This window comes from Elephantulus edwardii, unplaced genomic scaffold, assembly GCF_000299155.1.
Source record: "Elephantulus edwardii isolate Elephantulus edwardi_28Jun2011 unplaced genomic scaffold, EleEdw1.0 scaffold00026, whole genome shotgun sequence".
Lineage (NCBI taxonomy): Eukaryota > Metazoa > Chordata > Mammalia > Macroscelidea > Macroscelididae > Elephantulus > Elephantulus edwardii.
This window is the reverse complement of record NW_006399776.1, coordinates 18,318,686-18,326,598: the sequence shown is the minus strand read 5'-3', so window position 1 is coordinate 18,326,598 and position 7,913 is coordinate 18,318,686.

Here is a 7,913-nt window from a genome sequence, read left to right as displayed (position 1 = left end):
TCCTTAAAAATAGAAAAAATGGTACACAATCCCCCCCGCACCTCCCCAAACCCCACCCCCTAGCCCCAAATATAATCCACTCTACAACCCTCATTGCATACTCCTACGATAAAAATAATGCCCTAAAATATAATACTTTTAGACTATTCTCTCCAGATTTTCATTTTTATTGTTACACATTTTACTCCCTCTCCTTCCCTTCCCCCCTCTCGCAGTAGACAACAGCACAGCATAAAATGTACATTGCAAAGGAGACTAGTGGGTGGGGTGAAAGAAAGATATTTGTGCAACAATGAATGAGTATTTTTTTAAAAAGTGAACTGCTTTCATATATAAAATCATACACTTTAACCACTGCATTTTACTGAAATTCAAAAAAGCCTTGAGCAGTTGATCCATAACAAATTGTCAGAAATTACAAAGCAGCCTTGTAATGAGGGATATCATTCCTGATGTTAGATGGATCTTGGTGGAATGCGGAATATCAGCAAGATGTTCATTTTTGTCTTATTCAATATTCAAAGATATTCAAGTCTGTAGATCAACACAAATTATGGATAAAATTCTCAATGTACTCACTCAAAATCTGTACATATGCTAATAACTAATTATTTGAAAAAGGAGGATCTTGTACAGTTTAAAATCAGGAAACATGTGAGTCAAGGTTGAAGTCTCTCACCATATCCATTTAATATGTATGCCCAGCAAATAGTCCAAGAATATAGATTGTATAAAGCATGTGGTATCAGGATTTGGGGGGTAGGGGGGTGGCAGGAACCATCTTTAAATGGTGATAAGCAGTTGACACAAAATGTGCTTCTTGTTGTTAGGTGCCATTGAGTCAAGTATGGCTTATAGCAACCCTATGAACAGCAGCTCTAAACCTTATCCTGGCCTGTGCCATTTTCACACTTCCTGACATACTAGAGCCCATTGGCAGCAGTCACCATGTCAGTCCCCCTGGTTAAGGGTCTTACTCTCCTTCATCAACCCACCACCCTTCCGAGTATGATGTCCCTCTTCAAGGAATAGCCCCTCCTAGCAACTTGCCAGAAGTATGTGAGGTGAAGCCTCATCATCCTTGTCTCCAAAGATCACACTGTCTGCACCCTCTCCAAGATACATTTATGTGTTCTTTTGGTAGTCCATGGAATGTCCCGTGCCCTTCTCCAATACCACAACTTAAAGGCATCAATTATTCTTCTGTCATCCCTATCCATTGTCCAGCTTTCAGATGCATAGCAAATAATCAGAAAGACCATGCCCTAAATCAGACACACCTTAGTCCTCAAACTGACGGTTTTGCTCCTCAATAATATGGAGAGGTCCCTAACTTCAGATTTTCCAAATACAATATATCTGTTGATTTCCTGACTGCTAGTACCAAGGGTGTTAATTGTGAATCCAAGCAAGATAAAGTTGCTGACAGTTTCAATCTCTTATCAGTCTAATGTTAAGAATATTTGGTTTCTTGACATTGAGATGCAATCCAAATTGAAGTTTGCATTCCTTGATCCTTTGCAACAAGTGTTTCAAGTCCTCACTTTCAGCAAGCAAGGTTGTATAATCTGCATAATACAGGTTATTAATGAGTCTCCCTTCTATCCTGATGTCATATTCCTCTTCATAGAGTCCAGCTTCTCAAGTAATTTGCACAGCATACAGATAGAATAAATATGGAGAGAGACTACCACCCTGATGCACTCTTCTTAATTTTAACCAATGCAGTCATCTCCTGCTCTGTTTGCAAAACAGTGTCCTTGGCCAAGTATTGGTTTTACATGAGCTCAATTCTTAAGTGCTCTGGTATTCCGATTCTTCTCAATGTCAACCACAACTTGCCATGATCCACACAGTCAAACCCTTTTGCATAGTCAATAAAGCACAAATAGACATTCTTCCAGTGTTCTCTATTTTCAGCAAGGACCCATCTGACATCAGCAATAACCCGGTGCCAAGGCTTCTTCTAAATCCTCTTTGACCTTCTGGCGGTTCCCTATCTATGCAATATTTTTGCCATTTTTGAGTGATCTTCAGCAGTATTTTGTTTGCATGTGAAAGACAAAGGAGAAAGAAAAAATAGTTGTCAGAAGATACTCTAAAACTTGCACAAGAGCATTGAGAAGCCAAACAAAGGGAAAATATGCTTAAGTAAATGAGCTGAACAGATTTCAAAGAGCAGCTCAAGAGGACAAAGTATTAAAAATGGAATGTACAGAGAGCTGGAGTTGGAGAATAAAAAGGGAAGAACTTGCTCTGCATTACTCAAATTAAGAGAAGTAGAAAACAAATTTAAGCCTCAAATTGCAATATTGAAAGATGTATTGGGTATTATCTTGAACAGCCCAGAAAAGCATCAAAAGAAGATGGAGGGAATACACAGAATCACTGTACCAAAAGACCTGATTGACACTGAAGAATTTAAGGAAATACCATATGAGCAGGAGCCAATGGTAATGAAGGAGAAAGTGGAAGTTGAATTGAAGGCATTGGAAAAAAATACTCTTCCTCAGCACAAATTCAAAGCACAAATTCCCCAGCACCACAGTTCAAAGGAATCAATTTTCCTTATACCGTCCTTAGTCATTGTTCAGCTTTCTGGCGCCTAGCAAGTAGTTATGAAGACCTTAGTATCAAGACTGACATTGTTGCTGTTCAATACTCTGGAGAGGTCCCTGACAGCTGATTTTCCCAATGCAATGATTTCCTGGCTGCTGGTAGCAAGAGGGTTAATTGTGTAGCCAAGCAAACTGAAGTTGTTAACAATCTCAATCTCTTCACCATCTACCATGATGCTGCCAGTCGGCCCAGTGGTGAGAATCTGTTTTCTCAATATTGAGCTTCAATCCATATTTAAGGTTGCAATCTTTGATTTTCTTCAGCAAGTTCTTCAGGTCCTCCTCAGTTTCAGCAAGCAAGGTTGTGTCATCTGCATAACACAGGTTGTTGATGAATCTTCTTCCAATTCTCCACATAGAGCCAGCTTCTTGGATGATCGAAAAGGTATGGAGATAGGAGGCATCCCTGGTGTACACCCTTTGTGATTTTAAATCATGCAGTGTTTCCTTACTCTTCTAACTACTGGCTCCTGGTCCAAGTATGGTTTTACATAAACAAAATCAAGTGTTCTGAGATTCCCATTCTTCTCAGAATTAGTCAGTTATTCACAGTCAAATGCCTTTGCATAGTCAATGAAATGCAGATATACCACTGGTACTCTCTCCTTTCAGCCAAGACCCATCTAACATTAGTATAATATCCCTAGTACCTTGGCCTCTTTCTTCTAAACCCAGTGTGCACATCTGATAGTTCTCTGTTGATGCTGTTCCAGTTGGTTATTTTGGGATTTTTAAAAAATAATTTTCAGTAGAATCTTGCTTGCATGTTATATTAATGATATTCTTCAATAATTTCAGCACTCTGTTGGGTCACCTTCTTTGAAATGGGAAAATTTCAGTCAGTTGGCCAGGTGTCCTGCATATTCTTGGTACAACTTGGTGAGTGCATTCAGGGCAGCATCTGTTTGTTGAAATATGTCAATTGCTTCAACGATTTAGATCCTCTCAGAAGAGCTGTGGGTGAGCATTAACATTACTGATAAGTATATTCATTTTCTCCTGGACACAAGAGCCTACTATTTGATCCTAAAAGCCTTCTGAGGTCCCAACCCTTCTCACTATTTCTTAGTTGTTGGAATTGACAGAAAACCTCATAAGCAGTTCCTTACTTCACCTCTGCCTTGCATGTGGACTTCCAAGCTGTAAAACAACCCAGTGGTAGATGGAATTTGGTCTAGGACTTAAGAACAATAAATGACATAGTTGAGCCTCTACATCTTATGGTTCCTAACCTTTATACCATAATAGACAAAATGCTAGTCAATACACCTTTTATGTTAAGGACTACCTTTCCTCTGTAACTTGATTTGTGCCATTGTTAGAACCTCTACTTGGAATATTACTGCTTTTAATTTTTGACTCATGTACTTTTAACTTACAAGTTAAATTTGTGTCTTCTAGGCTGCAGAAGTTCCATGATACATCTTCAAGGATATGAACATGTATGGCTAAGCACAATTGATGACAGGGCATCTAAATTCCAAAATCAATCTCCATAATAGTCTATGTGTTTCCTACTGCCAAAGGGGCCCTTTAGAGTAGTGAGAGAAGATCTTCACCCTGAAACTTACAGCGTCCCTTTTCAGCATGAAGTAGCTAAGAGAATACGCCGTTCCCTTTCCTTATGAATCAGGGTGAAGTCTCTTTCAGAGAGGAGTGATAGGGAATGGCAAAGGACACACTGACAAAGGAGGTTAATCAGAACTGGCTTTGACAAGCACTCTGGCAATGGGACAACTAAAATAGACTTTCAAGGGGGAATAAAAGAGGAACAAACTGGGGGGTAGAGAAAATAGTGCAACAATTAATGAATGAAAATCCAAAATCTGTAAATTTTCATTAAAATTAATAAAATTTAATAAAAATTAAAACAAAAGAAATATGTCAATTGGCATGCCATCAAATTCTGGGGTTTTTTGGTTTTGTTTTGTTTTTCCAATTCCTTCTAAGCAGCTTTAGATGTCTGTAAAAATCTGCATTTTCTCCCCCATGGTATTAAGGATATGTGTGTTAATTTTTATACTAACATTGGTTTGTCTTAGGGAATTTCATTGTTAACTTAAAGAGTTAGCCTAACTGGAGGTCCAAATTCACTAGCAGCTCCAAAGAAAAAAGAGGAATAATCTCCTCTCATGCAATTTACAGCCTCCAAAACCCAAAGCTGGGTCACCTTTGAGTCAGCTCCAACTTGTGTTGAAGTCTTGGTTTATATAATGAATATACTTAATTCCTCTTCAATTTGTTCTTCCTGGCATAATAGACCATATATATGTCATTGGTCAATTCAACATAGCTAATGCCAATCCATTTATGCTCCTAATGCTCAAGTTACTGATCTATAAGCCTTCCATTCAATTGATGATCATTTCTAATTTCTCCTAATTTACACTTTGTATATTCTATGTTCCAATTACTGAGAGATATTTACAGTTGTTACCTCATGTTTTGAGTTATACATAACAGCAAATGAGGGTTCCTAAAGCTTTCCTCCATCAATGCTATTAAAACTTACTCTACTTTGAAGAAACATCTATTTCAGACCTATTTTGAGTTCCCTCTAACCTGTGTGGCTCATCTTCTAGCACTTTAACAAAAACTACTCTGTTATTATACATGAAATATTCATTGGCTAATCTTCTTCACAGTAGCTTTTTAGACCCTTTGAATGAATTCATCTTCACTTTGAAATATCACTTAAATTCACCCGCCAGAGGTGATTCTACTGACAAATTGATAGATACTGAAATTTATCCAGCATGAATTACATCTAAAATATATGTTGTTATATGCTCCCTTCTTAGTATTGGCTCATAGCTAACTCTCTAGCATGTTTTTTTGTTTGTTTGTTTTTTTATTTTATTTTTTTTTTAATTTTAGAAAAACATGTGTGGGGATTCAAGGGTGTAAGAGTTGGGAGCAGAAGTGTGAGGATGGGTAAGGGTGAAATCACAGGGTTGCACAATTTGGTGGGTGGAGGAAGTAAGTAAAGGAAATGAGAAGGATCTGGAGGGGACCAGAAAAGACAGGGTAATGGTGAGCATAGTCCAATGGTGATTTTTTTTCTTAACAAAGAAATTGTCTTTTTCATTTGTGTGTTTATCATTTGGGAATGAGCACAGACTCGCTGGCTGTTTCTTGCTGAATAGGGGCGTTGAGATGAAGGGGGAAAAGAGCCCACTTTAACATTTTACTGGTGGTCTTGAGTTGAAGCTGCATGTCCTCTTTGCAGTCAGGAGGTATTTTCCTGATGTTTTCTGCTCTTTGGATTGCAAAGTGTTTGCCTGGGTGAGTCCAGTAGGGGTGGCTGGCTGTTCTTTGAGTCTTCATTTCCCTAGCTTGCAATTATGATTCCTTTTTGTCTCTGGAACTGGGCTCAGCATTCAGGTCTGGAACAAGCTCGGTGTTCAAGTTACCTATAGGAAAGGGAGCAAACCTAGAGAGGACAAACTTGTGAGTTACAAAGAGAAGGGCTTTGGAGGTATTACTTATAGATGCACTGGAGAAGGAGATGGAGGAAAGTGGCTTTGAAAAAAATTCCTTATACTCACCAGGTGGTTCTCCCCAGCAACCTGAAAGCATCCCTTGGGGCCAGGAGGCTCTCTCCAGGGACTGGGCTGCTCCCTCCCTGCCAAAGCTCTTCTGAGGTTTGGACATTATGGCCTACTGGAGACCAAGGCCAGGGGCAGCACTTCTGGCTCTAGCACTTCCATCATTGCCTCATTCCTCTCCACCAAGTGATCTAATTGTAACTTGCAGTAGGCATTATTACTTTTCTCTTCCACAAATGGAGAAGGAGTTTCCAGAGTGGTGAACAGACACCTCCCACAGATCCATGGTGCCTGACTGGCCCCTGCTGTCTCCTCCCACATGGGGGCTGGCAGAGAGGGCGTGGCTGACATCCACAGCCACTGGCCACGTGGAGGCTCTGCCACACAGCCCAGGTAAGGGGACCTCTGGGCTCCAGGCGCAGTGCCTCCACAGGGCTGTGGCCGTGAGGGCTCGGTGTCAGGCACCTGGGGGAAGTGGGACTCCCTCATGGTTTTTCAAGAATCTTTGTCCTCTTGATGGGGAGCCTCCATATTGAAGACCAGTAGTCAACTGTTTAACTGTTCCGTTATAAAGAAACTGCGGGCTGCAGAGGGCCATGGCGGCCCATTTCAATGGGTCTTGATGTGCCTCCAGGCTCCTCACGCTGCTTCCCCCACTGCCACCATCTTAGTTCTTTTCGCATGTTTTAAGAGGCTGTAAATTACACAGGAGATTGTCCACCTTTCTTCTGCAGTGGAGCTAGTGAATTTGAATCATCTGCTTTTGAATCAGTAGCATAAATCCTTACTAAGACACTAGAGCTCCCTCTGTCAATATATAAAAGTAAAATATCTTAACAAATGTGCAAATCAACAACGTGAGAAAAAGAGAAAATATTGAAGTTGTCAAGGCAATAAGAAATAAAATGAACGTTGGCTGGCAGTCCCAGAGATTTGTATATCAATGTTCACAGTAGCATTATTCATCATCACAAGAACGTGAAAACAGCTCAAAAGTCCAACCACAACTGAATGGATTGAGAAATTGTACATTCACACAATGGAATATGATTCAGCACTCAGAGGCAACAATTTAAAAAAATAATACATAACTTGGGAGAGGCTGGAGCGCATTATGCTGAATGAACTAACTCAGTCTCATAAGGATAAATATTACACAAGACCATCAATGGGAAAAATATAGGATAACTAGTAAAACATATACCGGAACTCAAGAGGGGAAGAGGTGGGAGCAGAGGGTTGAGGCTTGAGGATGGGTTGCACAGTTTGGTGGTGATGAGACAGGGAAGAAAATGAGAAAGATCCAGGTGAAAAGGCAGGGAAATGATGGGCAAGGTCCAATGGTGATTAATTTTATAAAATATAATGCATGAAAATGATTGTATGAAACACAATATGAATGAAGAATAGTGTGAAATAGAATATATATATGAACTTTCTAAGTAAACCAGTTAAAAAAAGACAAAAAGAAACAAAATTAAATATTGAACTAGGCAACTCTGTTTCAAAAGACCTCTTAAAACTCTTCAAAAGGGAGAGAATCACTTTGATGACTAATGTATAATGGATAAAAACCACATGATCTTTCAGTTGTCATACATGTGTGAAAAAGAGGTAAAGTAATACATCTGAATTGTGATGTTGTTAAATAACATTATATGCTGTACGACCTTCCAGAAAGAAGTTCAGTATTCTGAACTCCTCAGAAATAAGAATAGAAGGCTTTACTCCCTTTCTTTGAAAATGT